Consider the following 18,511-nt stretch of genomic DNA (forward strand, 5'->3'; position numbering starts at 1 on the left):
GTGTTCTCTGCATGTGTGGCCCTCCAAAGCTTAGCTCAGTGCCTGGAACATGTGCTTAAGAAATGCTTACTACCTAACTTCGTGTATGTTCCCTATGTGTGTTCACTCTTCCATCGAATGCTATGTGTATTTGTTGGTGACCGTATCCCTGGATTAGAGGGGAAATGTTTTGTTACTACATTTTCTTTCCATACTTTTGCTTTGAACCAAATGTGTCCTCTCACTGACCATTAAGATAAATACACTGGTAGGAGCTCATAAGTTATCATTTTAGGGGATGCAGACTCACAGAATACCTTGAATCTATTTTCTGAAAGACCTGTCTAATGAGTTGGGGGGAGGGATGCCACCAGGTGCTACAGCTAAAATGAGCATAATTAAAATAGCTATATAACTACTTGGGGCTGCTAGGTGCTGCTGCAGTGGATAGAGTGCTGGGCCTGGAGTCAGGAAGATTCATCTTCCTGAGTTAAAATCTGGCCTCAGATCCATAGTAGCTATGTGACCCTGGGCAAGTCACTTCACTCTGTTTGCCTCAATTTCCTCATCTGTAAAATGAACTGGAGTAGGAAATGGCAAACCACTCTAGTATCTTTGCTAATAAAAACCCAAATGGGGTCACAAAGAGTCAGATACAACTGAATAACAACATGTAACTACTTGACTACAAGGGCCTCATGGAATTTAGACATTCTCTACAAAACTGGATTGTTAGTTATTCTCTAAGCATAATGCTCCATCTCCCAACTATGCGTCTGCACAAGCCATTCCCTTAAAGCCCGGAACACACTGGAATACTTCTTTTTCTGAGGGGCTCTACTCAAATTAAGCCTTCCCTGATCCTCCTTGGTGTTCACTCTGTCCATTTCTGAACTACCTACTATTAAACCTATTTATGTACTGGCTAGGTTCCCCTATGCTTTTGGTAGACTGTGAGTTCCTTAAAGGTTGGGCCTGATTTCATTTTGATATTTGTGTTCCAAATACCTAGCACAAAGTTCTACACAAAGTAGGTGCTTGAAAATGTTGAATTTTTTACCTACCATCTCTGGCCATCTGGGCAGGTGATGTCTGCCCCCCCATCAGTTTTCCAAAGGTTACCTGTGCATGAATAAAAACTGACTTTACATACTTTATTCCCAGTCTTAATGAAGCCTCACCACCCTACCCTTTACAGCAGAGAGGCTTTGGAGGGTCACAGGACATATATACTTCATATCTGTCACTTTTGAAGTTTTGGGAAGGGCTGAGAACTATCCCTATTGAATCCCTTTCTGTCACTGGCAACACCTCCCATTCCTTATTCTTCCATATCTTGGAGACGACTAACATTTATAAATGGCATTTTCCCTGCTTGCGAAGCTATAATGACTCCCTGGTGCCTCATACAAAGTCCTAGCTCTGATATCAAAAGTCCCTCACAATCTGGTTTAATTTGCTTTCCAGATACCCACTCCATCGCCCAAGCATTTTATCTTTTCCCACATATTCTCTCACCACATATCATCTCTCACCTCCAGGCCTTTACATAGGCTTTATGCTGGCCATGTTTTGCATAGAGCTCTCTAGGTTTCCCCTGGCAGTTGAATATAAGATCCTCAAGGGCAGGAAAGCTGGCCTCTGAGGGTTGAAGCCCTAACTCTGAGATGTCCTGGCTATATGACCCTAAGCAAATCACAACCTCTCCATGTTCAGGTCAACCTTTCTTAGCAGACAAAAATCCTCACCAGGCTGATGAAATTACAAGGCTGGTCCCTAACCCCTATTCCCTTTCCCTATACCCAATGTCTAAGATAAAGTAGGCATTTAATACCTGACTTGACTTGACTTGAATTCAGGGTTAGATGAAGAAAGAGAAGGAATTTGTTCATGAACCCATTTGAGTAGTAAGTGTGCTCCACAGAGTTAGGCCTGCCTTCTCTGAGTTCCCACCTCTTAGTTTTGCATCTCTAAGGCAATTATATAATTTTTTAATGTTTAAGTTACCTATGTATGTGTCTGATCCTTTTACTAGACTATAAGCTCCAAAGGGATAGAGACTGGGTCCTTTTCAAACTTTGCATCCTCCCCCTTCCAGGATCTTGAATAGAATTTAATAAATGTTTCCCATATCAAATCCCCAAACCACAGAACAGAGTAATGTCTAAGCCAGGACTAGCATCATGTCTCCTAAGTCCCAGCGCAATCTTGCCATCCCATCTGAAACAACACCCTGAATGCCCCTAAAAATGAAGTATTCATTGGCATGCTGTTTAGAGTCACTAGGTTTAAGAAAACTGTGGGGGAAAGGGTATTGTAGAGTGGTCACTTAGAAGCTGTGGGGAGCAAATCCCAAGATCATTTTGCATAAGAAGAACAGAATCATCTGAAAGCAGAGTCAATGTGGTGGAAGTAGAAGAAGAAATGACAACCATTAACAAATAATCTCAGGAATAAAAAGGAGGAAGTTCAACCAAAATGTTTCCAGAATAGATGAAAGTACTAGCTAATGTTAAACACACCCACATCCATACCACCCCCTCCCCTCCCCCCAAGAATCATGGGAAAAGGAGTGAAACAACGTTCTCTGTATTGAATGGCTCCTTCTTGCATCCACTAGTATTTTTGCCCCAGAAAACAATTCATGTGGATTTCTAAGGGATGTAATATAGTATAACTAATAATATAGACAGAAAAAGTACTGTGTTTGTGAAGCAGGCCAGAAGGCGAGCACAGTAACTGGGCCTTTTCACCAATCAGTGACTCAGCCTCTGGGTAGAATTGTCCCCAGGGGCCTAGAAAGCCTGGGTAGTAGAATTTGTTTTGCCATGCCTTTGGGGTCTTCTCCTTCTTCAGATCCATGAAAAGCAATCCAACTCCCTCACAAATATGTTGCCTTCAGTTCATATCACCTCTGTCTACACTTGATCTAATACAACTACTTTTCCCAGCTTTGCTCTCGTCAGTGTCATTTCTAACAATTTTATAAGTGTATAGAGAAGCAATTACAGCCTAGTAGATAAAAAGCTCACCTTGGAGTGGGCAAGCTCTGGGCTCAACCTTTATCTCAGACATACTGGCCATGTTATCTTGGACAAAATCACTTAGCCTCTAGTGTTCTAGAAAGTTCTCTAAGCCCATGAACAGTAGACATGGTGCCAATCTGCACTGGTAGAAGGAGTTTCCTCACCTAAGAGTTCCCTATACCAGCGAATTTACAAACCCAGTCCTTATCTCTTCTAAGTGCATCTGAGACCGTGATGTTAGAGTCCAAATTTGGTGACTCCACTGTCCTTGACCATGAGAAGAATTTGTTATTAAAAACTCTAACACTTGTCCATTAATTGATGTATATCTTGGAATAACACTGCACAGTATGCTGAGCTCAAATTTGAAAAGGGGGTGAGCTAAATTGTCTTGCAGAAGTCACAAAATTCTTTTAATGACCCCAAATCTGTCCCTGAAATCAAGGCCTAAACTTGTACCATCAATAATCTTCGGGCAATTTTGTATGACTACAAGCCATGACACACTGCAGTGTGTCGCCCAGCGGGCCATGGGGAGGTGCAGGGTGGCTGAGAACAAGCTTCAGTCCTTTGCAAATAGGATTCGGGAAGGAAAAGCTGGGTAAACAATGTCATCAAAGAAATATATGAGGGGGAAAAAGATAGACTGGTCACGTGGGGAGAAAGCATGGGATTACAAAAGACAAATCCATGGGGACTCTCATGATGTCAAGAGGAAGTGGGGAAGGCACCCAGCAGGGCGGGAGACCTTGTAGCAAACTAATAAGAGAATACAGCTGAAAGCAGCACAGGATGGGCAAGAAGGGATGAAATTAGAGAGGCCCTGGATTATTGGCATATGATGCAAAGACTCTAACCACAGCAGTTACACTGTTGAGAAGGAAATATTATTCCAAAGCCTACATGTAAATGTGGAGAGCCATATCCCAGTGTATACAAGTGCACAGTCACATGGCAAATTATTACTTACAATATTCCCAACAGATGACAAGGTCAGCATTATTCCTTGAATGAAAATTACAACAGGGAATTCGCTTTTCTGAAGGATTTTACTCAATTCCTTTAATCAAAGCCAATCTGTGTTTCCATGGCCCAACAAATTCCATTCCCTTCATTGACTGAATAGGAAGATTCAGCCAAACAAGGATACTTAGCCAGGCTACCATGGAAATTCAGACCAAGCAAGCTCTGACTGTCCCCCAACCGGCTCTTTTGGCATCATGCAAATATATCTACAGTCAATGGGACTCAAAGTATCAAACTGACTTCCTGTGCCATTCTAGACCCTGGTGATGCCTGTCAGGTTGGGACTCTCAAGGGGTGATGTTACAAAGTAGCTCTATCATGGTACTGGTCTGGCATCCTTCAAGACTCAGCTCAGGTCCTACCTTCTGCAAAAGGAATTTCCGTTATGGTCTTCTGCTAGTGCCTTCCCTCTAAGATGCACTGAGGCAGCTAGGTCCCTCAGTACATAGAACATTGGACCTCAAGTCAAGAAGACCAGAGGTTAAATCCAGCCTCAGACATAATTTGGATATGTCACTTAAGCTCCATCTGCTTCAGTTTCCTCATCTGCAAAATGTTAGTTGTAATTGTACCTATATCCCACGGTTGTTGTAAGGATCAAATGAGATATCGGTAAGGCATTCTGCAAAACTTACAGCTCTGTATAAATACCATCATGATCATCATTATCACATAGACATAGTTGTTTGCATGTTACCTATAGCATTAGAATGTGAGCTCCTTGAAGGCAGCGATCGTATTTTTACCTTTCTTTGTATCACCAAGGATTTACTAGGTACTTAATAAATGCTTTTTGACCGACTTGCTGACTGATTACAATAGGACAAGATCTGTACTATTTTTTTTAGAAAAAAAGACATCAACTTCAGCTACCCAGAGAGGAGTAGCACCTCACTAGCGTCCCATCAACCCCAGTGTTTTTTCATCGCATTAGTTCTAGCATTTTTATCTTTATTTGATTATGGGACTGGGAGGCTCAGTTGTTCACAGGCTCCCTTGTCCCGAGTCCTCAGTGCAAAAGGACTTGGGGAACAAGATGCCCGTGTAAAGCCCTGAAGAGCTTCTCCCTAGGTTGAGAGGCCGGAGCTCCTCTGCCTCTGCTACAAAGGCCGTTTTTGTGGTTCCTTTTGCTACTTAGCTCCAGTATTAGGCCGACACAACTGAGGTTTTCAGAGTGTTCCCACTTACAAGGAAGTCCCCTTAGAGTCAGAAGACTCAGTTCCTTCTACAATCAATATTTTAGCCTCAAAAGGACCCTGTGAAAAATATTAACTTCACTTTATAGGTGAGAAAACAGAGTAGAAACAATTTGGCCAAGGTCAGAATGACACAGTTGTATTTGTTTCTTTTTTTTAATACAAAAAAGTCAACCCTCTGAGAAATAAGTACGTGCCAGGACTTATGGTATACTGGGTAAAGCGCTGCGGTGTCAAAAACCCTATGCATTACTCCCAAGCTTGGCCACTTACTAGCTGTCAAAGCATATAGCTCTTTTGAATCTTAGTCTCTTCATCAGTAAAATGGACATAAAAATCCCTGCTCTGCCAGCATATCCTGCAGAACTGCTATTAGGAACCAATGAGATGATAAGATTACAGATACAGAATGTCAAGAGAATTTAGAAGCATGTAATCCTACTTCTTCGTTTTACAGATAAGGAAACTGAGACACAGAGAGATGAAGTGACTTCCTAAGTTTCTCCATAGTATGTCACCTGCACCCTCTTCTCATGATAGCCTTGAGTTCTATTCCTGGGACGTCAGTTTCTGAAAGGTGAGTTTTCACCTTATTTTGTCATATCTCCAAGTCACTTCTTAGCCATCTCTACACTATGTTGCCATTTGTGCCCTTTTCCCACTTCCCTTTATGAGCTGTCTTCTTCCACTCAAATGGATGTAAGTAAGCTCCTCGAGGGTAGGGACTGTCTTTCTTGCTTGTATGTATACCTTCAGTAATTAGCACAGTGCTTGGCACATCGTAAGTACTTAATCAAAGCTCTACCTTGCAGGTATGAAACTGAGGTCCAGAGAACTCATGCCTTAGCCAAGTTCCAATCCTGAAACAAAACAAAAGGTAACTTTCCCTTGATCTTGCCATTTCCTTCCCTTTTGATGCTAGATGCTGATCTCCTGGAAGGAAGAGTCTTTGTCTCACTTGCCACTTACTCCTCGATTCCTCGTAATTGGATTTCTGACCTCCTCATGCCACTGAAACTTCTCTCTCAACAGTCATCAACGACCTCAGTTGTCATACCTGACAACCTTCTCTCCTCCCTCATCCTGGACCTTTCTGTGTCTTTATTCCTGTTGAATGCCCCTTAATTGTGGACACTTCACTTCCCTGGCTCTGCTTTCATGGATTCAATTATCACCTCTTTGCCTACAACTCGCAAATCAATATAACTCACCTCAACTTCCCCGAATTTTGATCTCACATATCCTGCTTCTCCATCTGTATGTCCCCCTGGTCAGTGCAAACTCCACCTGTCTGAAATTGAACTAATCCTCTTCCCCATCCCCCAATCTAGCCATTCTACAAACTTCCCTACTGGTGTTAATATACTGTACCATCATCCTATCCTCCCAGTTGCCCAGAAGTGAAAACTAGGAGTAACCTTTGACTCCTATCTCCCTTACATGTCACACTCATTCAGTTGCTAAACCCAGTCATTACTGCCACAATGTTTCTAGCACCTATTCCCACCCTAGTTCAGGCCTTGATAGCCTTTAAAATTAAGACCATCCTAACAACTTCTTGGTTGAGATGTTTGCTTCTGGTCTAGCCCCTCTCTAACCAACCAACCGACCATCCTTCACACAGCTACAAAAATGATTGTTCCTACAGACCTGGCCAAATCATTCCCCTTCTCAAATGCTTTCAGGAATACCCTATAGACTTTAGAACAAACTTCTCTGCATAGCATTTAAAGCCCTCTGCTATCTGGCTCCAACTCATCTTTTTCAGATTCATTTCCAAATTTCCCATTTTCATGAGATTGCTCTTAAAGAGCAGGGACTACACCATTTTGCTTTCGTATCCTCCGCACTGAGTACATGTCTTGGCACATGGTAGGCATCTAAGATATGTTTGTTGATTGATTGTGCTTCATGGTCTACATTTCAACTCAACTAGAGTACCAGCTGTTCTCTGAACTCACCCTACTAGCTGGCACCTCTATGTATTTACACAGACCATCTCTCATGGCTGAAATGTCCTCCTTCATCTATGCCTTATCTGTACTCAAGGCTCAAATCTGAAAATTTAAAACATTCCTCCATATGACTTTTTTTTAATAACTTGTGATTCTTCTTTTGAAAACTGTTTGTCTATATCCTTTGACTACTTCTCTTTTGGTGAATGGCTTCTGGTCTTATAAGTTTCCATTAGCTGTCTATACAGCTTGTATATCAAACCTTTAGCAGAGATGTTTTACACAAAGATTTTTTTCCACCAGTCAGCTGCTTACGTTCTTATCCTAGATGTATTGGTTTTGTTTATTCAACAGCTTTTCAATTTCATTTAAACACAATTACATATTTTATCTTTTGTGATAGCTTCTATCCTTCATTCACTAAAGAATTTAGCTGTATAATCAAGTGTTTGACAACCTTGAAAAATAAATTAGTAAGAAAGAACTCTTTATTTGAGAAAAACTGCAGGGAAAGCTTGAAAGCAGTCTGGCAGAAATGAGGCTTGGACCAACACTTTACAACACATTCTATGATACATTCTAAAAGCATACGTTACCTAATACTAAAGATCATACTATTACAAAAAATTAGAGAAGAAAGAGATAATGTACCTTTCATAGCTATGGAAAGGAGAGGCATTCTTAACCAAACCAAGGGATAGAGGCAATTGCAAATGATAAAATACTTAACTTTGATTACATGAAATGGAAAGGGATAGAGGCAATTGCAAATGATAAAATACTTAACTTTGATTACATGAAACAGAAAAACTTCTTCACTACCAAAATTGATACACCTAGGATAAGAAACAAAGTGACTGAAAAGGAAAACAAAAAATCTTTCTATCAAATATCTCTGATAAGGGTTTGGTATCTAGGATATATAAATAATTAATAGATATTTACATAAGATCAAAAGCCATTCCCCGATAGATAAGTGATCAAAAGACCTAAAAATTGCAAACTATGAACCACAAGAAAGAATACTCCTCCTCATCACTACTAATAAGAAATATTCAAATCCAAACCAGCCTGAAATTTCACCACACAGGCTGAAAATTGGCAAATACGACAAAACATGGGAAGATTCAGTGCTGGAAGATCTGTGGGAAAAGAGGACAGTTGGACATTGTTGGGTAGAGCTATGAATAGTAATAATGATTTTGGAAAGCAATTTGTAATGATGCACATAAAGTACCTAAAACGTCTGTACTCTTTGACCTAGAATTTCCATTACTAGGCTTATGCCAAAGACGTTATTGATGAGAAAGTTGTCATGCACACCAAAATATTTACAACAGCACTTTTTTGTGATAGCAAGGAATTAGAAACAAAGCAGAGAAGCAATGAATGGGATGAATATATAGAGAAGCGTGGAAAGATCTACACGAACTGATGCAGATTGAACTAAGTAGAGACAAGAAAACAAAATACATATTGACAACAACAATGCAAATGAGGAAATAAGTACACACACACACACACACACACACACACAATATAAAATGAATGCTGAGAAGCCGTTCTCATTCTAGCCTTATGCATAAGTGGGAGGACCACAAGTTTTGCACGTTACACATATTTTCAGACTTTTTGATGCATGAATCAGTTACGGTGATGTTTTTCCTCTTTTCCTTTTTCCTCTTCAAAAAATACTATGTTTATATGGGAGAGATTTCTGGGAGGGATTGGGGAAAAATACTTTGGGAAATAATCGTTAAAAACAAAGATACCAGGGGCAGCTAGGTGGCACAGTAGACAGAGCACCTGCCCTGAAGTCAGGAGGACCTAGGTTCAAATCCAGCCTCAAACCAAACACTTGACACTTACTAGCTGTGTGACCCTGGGCAAGTCACTTAACCCTGACTGCCTTACCAAAAAAAAAAGACCACCAAAAAAACCTAATTAGAACAAAAATATTACTTTAAAAAAAGAAGAACTTAGCCCTTACCCAAAGCTATGCAAGGTATAGGATCTAATTTTCTTCTATTTTTTTATGGTATAATCTCTATTCAGGACACATATACATTTTGAATTTATTAGAGAATATATTCCTCAAGTATTTAAGATGTTCTTTATTTGTTTAAAGAGCATTTGAAATTGAATCTGTACAAATATCAACTGTACTTTCACTGACTCCCAAATATTTTATGCATTTTGCAGCTATTTTGAGCGAGATTTCCCTATTGTTGCCTCTCAGAATTTGTTATTATTATACAGAAATGTAGTTTATTTCTGTGGGTTTATTTTATAGCCTGCAACTTTGCTGAAGCCATAAATTGTCTCAATTAGTACATTAGTCTAAGCCTCATTTATGCTTTTTAGGTTTTCCAGTAGTTCTTATGAGATAGTCCTTTCCCAGATAATATACGTTTTGGGTTTTATCCAATTCTAGGTGACTGAATTCCATTATTTGTTATTCTTCCTTTTTTAGTTAGTTCTATTGATTAACTTTTCTATTTAACAATCAGCAACAAATGGTTTTGATAATTGTTGTTTTATAGTACAGTCTTAGGTCTAGAAATGTTCTTTCTCTTTCATTCTTTCTTTTCTCATCTTTCTCTTGATATTATAGATCTTTGGTTCCTCCAAATGAATGTTCTTCTTGTTATTATAATACAGCTCTTTAAAGTATCCCATTCATGGTCTGATTAGCATAACATGAAATCTATAAACTAACTTTTGCAGGACTATTATTTTTATTATATTGGCGCCTAGCCATGAGTGGTGATTATTTCTCTAGCTAAATTTTTTTTTCTTTTTTCCCCAAATATTTTATTTTTTATAACTACAAGTAAAATTATTTAACATTCATCTTTTTAAAATTTTGAATTCCAATTTTTCTCCCTCTCTCCTTCCCCTCCTCCCTCATTGAAAAAATAAACAATTTTATACAGGTTTTACATATGCAGTCATGTAAAACATATTTCCATATTAGTCATGTTGTAAAAAAAAATATGCCTCAATCTGTATTCAGATTCCATCAATTCTTTCTCTGGAGGTGGATAGCATTTTCCATCATAAGTCCTTCAGAATTTGTCTTTGATCATTGTATTGCTCAGAATAGTTAAGTCATTCATAGTCGATGGTCATACAATATTGCTGTTACTGTGTACAATGTTTTCCTGGTTCTAATCACTTCATTTTGCATCAGTTCACATAAGTCTTTCTAAGTTTTTGTGAAAAATATCCCCTTCATCATTTCTTATAGCACAATAGTATTCCATCTCAATTATATACCACAGTTTGTTCAGTCATTCCCCAACTGATGGGCATCCCCTCAATTTCCAATTGTTAGACACCACAAAAGAGCTGCTAGAAATGTTTTTATACATATAGGTCCTTTTCCTTTTTTAAAAATCTCTTTAAAATACAGACCTAGTAGTGCTAGGTCAAAGTATTCTTTATTTCTTTAAGAAGCAATGTATAATTTGATCTATAGAAATATTGAATGTAGATTGACTCTTAAGTATTTTCTGCATTTTATAATTATTTTGAATGGGTCTTCCTTTTCTATTATCATCCCTTGGACCTTGCTTATTGTTGTTATATAGAAATGCTGTTGATTTCTATGGATTTATTTCACAGTCTTCCACTTCACTCACGTCTTTGTCTCAAATAATTTCTTTGCTGATTTCCTAAGATTCTGTATGTAAACCATCATGCTATCAGCAAATAGGGATCATTTTTATCTCCTCTTTGCTTATCTTTATGCCTTTCATTTTTAACACCTGTTTTACTACAATTGCTAACATTTCTAGCACTGTATTAAATAACAATAGCAGGGAAATGAGGCATTCATGTTTTACTTTCACCATATACCTTTCTCTGGATAATTATATCACCTGAAATTTTAAATCTTCTGGGATCATGATAATAATACTCATTACTATAGCACTTAATAGTATGCAAAGCACTTTACGTATACTATCTTAGTGAAACCTCAGGATGGCCCTTAGAGTTAGCTTTATTATCCCCATTTTACAGATGGGGAAAACAGGCTCAAGCTGATTAAATGAGGTCACACAGTTTGTAAAAAAAATATATATATATGTTACATATACATATTATATTATATATATATATATATATTACATACACATATTATATAATATATATATATATGGCCATAGGGCATTGCTATAAAATTATTTGAATCATTAAAAATTGGGCTTTTGAGGCAGGAAACAGCTTAAGATCAATGAAATGGCTGTGAAGAAGCACAGTTGTTTAACTGTCTTGTAAAACAGACTGTTAACCATTCAGTGTGATTCCAACACAGTGACCCAAAGAACAAGAAACCAAAACCCAACTCTAATCCACTTGTCTGAGACCTCTCAGGAATGACCAGGGTAGAGGCTTGAGGGAGACTCAGGGAGCTCAGAATTGTGTGCAGGTGTGCACTTCACAGATCCCTAAGGTGTCCCTTTCCTTTTCCTGAGTTTTCAGGGGCTTGGAGCAAAAGGGGAAAGTCACCTTCTCAGTTCCACCTTGGGACTTCTTCACCAGCAGCTGGAAGGTGCACGGTACATCACATGACTGCCCTGGCAACTCAGAGAAAACTGAGCTAGGTCTGGGAAGATGTCTGGGAAGCCAAAGCCGACTGCAGGAAGTAGAGGCAGAAGGTGGTTACAGAGAGCAGCTGAATAGACCCATCTAGTACGGGGGCGTGCCATCACCGTGAGATTCAACAAAACCCTGCGTCCCCATTTCTCCCCTTCCCTCTTTCCTCGGAGCACTTGCTAAGGAAATGTCTACTAGTTTTGACCTTGCTTGTCCTTTTCTGCTCTCTCCCCCCCCTCCCCCCTCCCCCCTCCCCCATCGTTGGGAGGAAGGCTAGAGGAGAAGGGGACAGCCAGTTTTCCATTTGACCATCTTTTACTCTTTTTTGGGGGGGGGTGGGGGGGTTGCAATGCTATCTGAGTCTGTGAATATATTACACTGTCATTAACAGTGACTTGTTCACTCCTATGAATTTAGCAGGAAGTCGTGAGTGTGAGGAGCAAATCCAGTCCAAGCAGTGGGGCCTGCTCCACTTCGGTAAGGGAGGGGTTTTTGGTTTTATTTTTCAATCTGAGGTAACTTGTGGGTATATTCTAGGTCATATCGCTATACTCTAGCGAACGTGAGGCCGAGCACTTACCGGCGGAGGCGAAAGAGAGTAGAGGGATGAGAAGGCATGAGCAGGGAGAGTAGGCCATTCACGGGTAGCTGGAGCACCATCTGGTGGCCAAACAATATACTACACCCTCCCACCTGGTTAAGGCCTTTGTGGATCACATGACAGCCTGCGGCTGTCTGTGAGAACAACTATCAGGGTTATGTGTATTTCTAGCACTGGCCACACAAACATACCACAATGGGTGCATCGTGGAGGTTTGCCTGGGATTTTACAATTTTGATTTTCCTTCTCATTATTTTTGTTTCTTTTAAAGCAGGTCACAGGAGTGGTAAGCACATTCACCCTAGCCGGTTTTTTTTTTTTGGCCTTGATTTTGAGTTTTGTAGGAAAATTTCAGCAAGAAGACCCTTCCAGCAATGATCTATGAAGGCTGTTCTATATCTGATTTCACATGTCCTGGGAACTTCTGTCCCTGGTACATAGAGGTCATGTGACTCAATCAGAATAAGATTTAGAGTTGAAGGGGACCTTTATTTTACAGGTGGCTTTTTCTGAGTTCCAGAAAAGTGAAATAATTTGGTTGAGATAGGGAGGATTAACAGACAAATTAGTTACAATCAGGTCATGTGACTCCAAAGCCAGCATTTTGTCCACTTTATGCCAGTGGCTCTTAGGAACTTGCCCAGATTCACAATGCTGCTTACATGTCACAGTTAGAATATGAACTTAGATTTTCCTGGTACCAACACTAACGTTTTACCTATAACATCCTGCTACCTGTACTACTATCCTATCGTAAAAAAAGAAAATACATTGATTACTGTTAATTTATGAACCTGGCCTTGATTCATTTCAAGATAGCCCTCAGATCACAAGAGACTTAAGATTATTCAAATTTTGCATCAACTTTTAATAACAACAAGACCTTTTGTAGTTGAGGTCCCAGTATATTGCAAATATTATTGTCTCACAGTGGATGTGATCTCATCAATGTGTGCTCCATTGATGTAGGTCCCAACTCATCCTCCTTATCTAGCCTGTAAGACTCCCATCCATGGTCTTTCATAAGTTCATCACAAGGGGTTCACCCAACGTCTTTGTGGCCCTTCTAGTTTTCTCTTGATATGGCACCCACTAGCAGTATTCTGGATATCTGTTATCCCTTCTTGCCACATGTTTGGCCTGTCTTCTTTTTCAGTCCTATCTGCTATGACGTTTTCATAGTTCTTAATTTGTGATGTGTTGCAGTCTGCTCACACCCCCAAATGTTATTCAAGATGCCACCTTTTCAAGGCTTCTAGGCAATCTAGGCATGACCTTTCCTCATCCCCTAATCATTCACAAAATCAACACATCATTAGAAGCTGTTCTCTTAATCCTTCCAGTGTCCAAATACCATCTCAACATGTGTGCAAACCAGCTGCTTGGAGCCAGTTTTATTTTTCCTAGTTCAGATGCTTTTCATAAAAGCAAGTATTTGTTTTCTTCTCTTCTTAGAAATCAACAATGACCTTGTGGCATCAATATGTGAGCTAGAAAGTAAATAAATAACAGTTATGATTTCTGGTCCATTCCCATTCTGGCCCAGAGACTTAAAGCTGCTCCTGACTTTGGATGATTTGGGACTGGCCAATTTGCAGTGTTGTCATGTGAGATGCGTCCAAAGGATTCCTGGGAAATGTGTACCATAAGCTTGGTCTCTGGAGCCCCCAGTGGTCCTGGGCTCCTTATAAAAAGCCTCCAGGACAATTGGTATCTCTCTTGGCTTTTGCTTCACAGGGGCCATCTATATCAGGCAGGGGCAAGCCAGAAGAGCTCATCCTGCTGTTAGCCACCTGCTCCAGCCTGACCTGGTCTGCACCTGCTGTCTTTCCAAAGCCTGAAATACCTACTCTCTTGGAATGATAAAACTGAAGGCCTTTACAAGCTGCAGAAGAGAAACTGAAAAGTCTACTCCTCTGTACAGATGGCGGGGGGAGGGGGGCGAAGAGGGATGAACATTAACTAGAAATATAGTTGTTGACAATTTTCAGTTATCGATCAAAGGCAGACTTGTGCCTGCATTAGATATGCATGTATCCCCCACATTTTATATAATAATCATATTGAAAACCAGGCAGAGATTCCAGTGACAAGAATGAACATGATCTTCAACTCTGATCCTGACTTAAATTTGTTCTCAGAGCTGAGAATATGGAATAAAGCCAACTCCCACTGATTCAGACTAAATGGTATGAGGTCAGGCTGAATTAAGGAAAAGTTTGAATTATGGACTATTTTTCAATAAAATGCCATTCCAAGTTAGTAACTCAGGATGGTCTAGTGTATAGAGGGCAGATGTGGGAGTCAGGATGACCTGGGTTCAAGTCCTTTCCCTGACACACACTGGCTGTGTGACCATGCCTAAGATTACAAATTGGAATAATGTTGTCAACGTACATTGGTTGCAATTTCCACACCACGGGTCTCCCCATCCTGATGGAATCATAGGTCAGGACAAAACCAAGAAATAAACACCACTCCAAAACAAAGTTTTTAAGAAACAGTATCTGAAACTAATAGCTCTATTCTGTTTTTGCTATTGCAATTCCTAAAAAGTGCTATTTATACAATCTTCTATTTGTAGAGAAAACAATCAAGGAAGTCCTTTAAAACAATTACTAAGTAGCTTAAACATTCCCACTTCAGTCTTTTTTAACACTAGCCATTAAATCACCAATGCCTTTATTCACACTAGTACAGAGGTAAACAGGAGCCTAGAAAAAGTCGAATTGTAACAAATTCTCAGCTAGTATATTTGACAATAATGAGAATTTTTTTTTTTGCAACTTGCTTTATTAGGATTAGCTCTCCATGACTGTTGTTGACTGGGATAAGGACTCATAGACATTGTCATCCAGCAATGTGGCTCAATGTAAAGAAAATAATAATAATAAAATAATGATGATGATGATATAGTGCCTACTATGTTCCAGGCACTATGCATCCTCGCATCAACCCTGGGAGGTAGGTGCTGTTATTATACCCAGTTCATAAATGAGGAAACTGAGGCTTAGAGGTTCAGTGACTTGCCCAGGGTCACATAGCTAGCAAGATTTGGAATTCAGAGACTTTCAATCTGGCTTGAATGATTTTTACCTAAGTGACTGTTGACAAATTGCAACTTTGTATCTTCATCTGTAAAATGTGTATAATAACATATAAAAATAATAACAATAAATAAAATGTGTATGATAATACTCTCACCATGTACCTCACAGAGTTATCTTAAGGAAAAAGCTGTAAATCTTGACGCATTCCAGACTTAAGGTCACCATCATCATAATTGACCTGTAGATAATGCTGTAATGTTTGCAAAGAGCTTGACATTTATTACCTCATTTGAGCCTCAAGGTAACATTGTAAAGTAGGTCCTGTAGGCATTTTGGCCATTTTACAGATGAGCAAACTGAGGCTCAGAGAGGTGGCATGACTTGCCCAGGGACACACAGCAAATAAGTAGCAGGTACAAGATTTGAACCAAGGTCTTACTGCCGCCAAAGTCCAACACACTCCGTGATGCCTCCACCTTCTCTTCAGTCTATGCCTATGCTCTAGCCACTTAGCTTTCTGGTTCCTCAGGAGAGATTCCACTAAATATTGCTTTCATATTCCCTGCCTCCCCCCCCCCCCCCCCCCCCCACACACACACACACACAAAACCATATAGAGTTGACAAGTACTTAAATTTTACCAGGACCAATTTAATCAGGATAAACAAGGCTATGTCAATTTAAACAAGCAGTCTAATTGATTTTTCCCCCTCACTGGACTGACTGGCTGTTTGACTGAATTGACTCAATTGAGGGTTTGCTGTGGCTAGCCACTGCTCTTAAACTGCAAATTAGAGAGTTAGAATAATCTCAGAAAATGGCAAGGAATGACAATAAGGAAAAACAGGGGATGGCCACTGGTTCACCTACCCATCCATCAACAAATACTGACAGCTTGTAAGGTATTCCAGTCACTATATCTGATACAGGAATTACATGGCCCTTGCCTTTAGGGAACTTCCAGTCAATTCCAGTTAGAAAGATTGGTGGAGTTTATTTTGGAGGAAGAGGGGGAAAAGGGGTCTGGACCTGTGTTTTCACTAGTGTTAGGAGTTTCTTTTCACTCCAATAAACTCATATAACATCATAGTCTCAGGGAGCTACTTGGGAATCACTCCATTTGAACCCATGTCTCCCTAAGTCTAAGGTCACTTATGGCACCAGCTTCCAAAGTGACAAACTTGAAACTGGAACTCTTGCAGTGGACTGATCAACCTCCCTGAGCTGATAACTGGTTTTTCTTCTTGTCTTTTTGTATAAGCCCTGGATTGTGTTCAGTTTTCTTAGCCAATAACAAGATGTTTACTGGGTAGTATCATTTGCCTTTAGCCAATGGGAAAAGCTCTATAATTCTCTGTACCTGATTAAGGACTCATTCACAGCACAGGGAGACTGCAGGAAATTTCCTTAACATCCAATACTTTGTGTGTGCAATTTTCACATGATGTCAAGTCTTTTAAAAAAAATATTTTATTTTTTCTCAATTACAGGTAAAAACATTTTTAACATTTGTTTTTTAAAAATTTGAGTTCCAAATTCCCTTACGCCCTCCCTCAACTTCCCCCTCCTTGAGAAGGCAAGCAATTTGACATAGATTATACATGTGCAGTCATGTAAAACATTTTTCCATATTGGCCAGGTTGAAAAAAAAACCAGTCCCTTCCCCCCCAAAAAAAAACCCCAAGAAAAATAAAGACAGTAAAAAAAAAATATGCCTTGATCTGCTTTCAGACTCTGTCAGTTCTTTCTTTGGAGGTAGATAGCATTTTCATCATAAGTCCTTCAGAATTGTCTTGGATTGTTATATTGCCAAGAATAGTTAAATCATTCACAATTGATCACTGTACAAAAATGTGTTACTATTTTCCTGGTTCTAATCACTTCACTTTCCATAAGTTCACATAAATCTTTCCAGATTTTTCTGAAACCACTCCCTTCATCATTTCTTATAACACAATAGTTTTCTATCACAATCATATACCACAATTGTTCAGCCATTCCCCAATTAATAGGCATGCCTTCAATTTCCAAGTCTTTGCCACCACTAAAAGAGCAACTTTAAATATTTTTGTACATATATGTCCTTTTCCTTTTGCTTTCATCTCCTTGGGATACAGACCTAGTAATGGTATTGCTGGGTCAAAGTTTCACAGCTTTTTGCACTCCAAAACGGTTGAATCAGTTCACAACTCCACCAAGAATGCATCAATGTCCCAATTTTTCCATATCCTCTCCAACATTTGTCATTTTCTTTTTCTGTTATATCACCAGTCTGAGAGGTGTGAGGTGGTACCTCAGTGTTGCTTTAATTTGCATTTCTCTAATCAATAGGGATTTAGAGCTTTTTTTCATAGGACTAGAGATAGCTTTGATTTCTTCTTCTGAAAACTGCCTATTCATGTCCTTTGATCATTTATTAATTGGGGGAATGAATTGTATTCTTATAAATTTGACTCAGTTCTCTATGTATTTGAGAAATGAGGCCTTTATCAGAGAAACTTGCTGTAATTCCACCCCCCTCCAGTTTCCTGCTTTCCTTCTAATCTTAGCTGTATTGGTTTTATACGTACAATTTTAAAAAAATTCAATGTATTCAAAATTATCCATTTTATATAGTGTAATGCTCTCTATCTCATTTGGTCACAAATTCTTCCCTTATCCATAGATCTGACAGGTAACATATTCCATGCTCCTCTAATTTACTTATGATATCACCCTTTATATCTAAATGATGTACCCATTTTGACCTTATCTTGGTAGATGGTGTGAGGTGTTGATCTATACCTAGTTACTGTTCAGTTGTTTCAGTTGTGTCCAACTCTTTGTGATCCCATTTGGGGTTTCCTTGGCAGAGATACTGAACTGGTTTGCCATTTCCTTCTTTAGCTTGTTTTACAGATGAGGAAACTGAGGCAAACAAGTGAATTGCCCAGGGTCACACAGCTAGTAAGTGTCTGAGGCCACATTTGGACTTAGGTCTTCCTGAAGCTAGGTCCATGCTCTATCCCCTGCAGCACCACCTGGTTTCTACCAAACTGCTTCCCAGATTCCTAAGCAATTTTTGTCAAATAGCTAT

The 18,511-nt window shown here is 39.4% G+C and overlaps 1 long non-coding RNA gene across 2 annotated transcripts in view; it reads right to left on the minus strand.

Moving 5' to 3' along the window:
* LOC144454981 (uncharacterized) overlaps window positions 1-12,448 on the minus strand; it is a 144,263-nt gene extending 131,815 nt beyond the window's left edge. For both annotated transcript variants that reach the window (XR_013483568.1, XR_013483567.1), the window contains exon 1: window positions 12,365-12,448. This is a non-coding gene — a long non-coding RNA (uncharacterized LOC144454981). The remainder of the gene's footprint in view (window positions 1-12,364) is intronic.
* Window positions 12,449-18,511: the final 6,063 nt, after the last annotated feature.

Source organism: Phascolarctos cinereus, unplaced genomic scaffold (genome assembly GCF_003287225.1).
Source record: "Phascolarctos cinereus isolate Bilbo 61053 unplaced genomic scaffold, phaCin_HiC Scaffold_8;HRSCAF=390, whole genome shotgun sequence".
NCBI lineage: Eukaryota > Metazoa > Chordata > Mammalia > Diprotodontia > Phascolarctidae > Phascolarctos > Phascolarctos cinereus.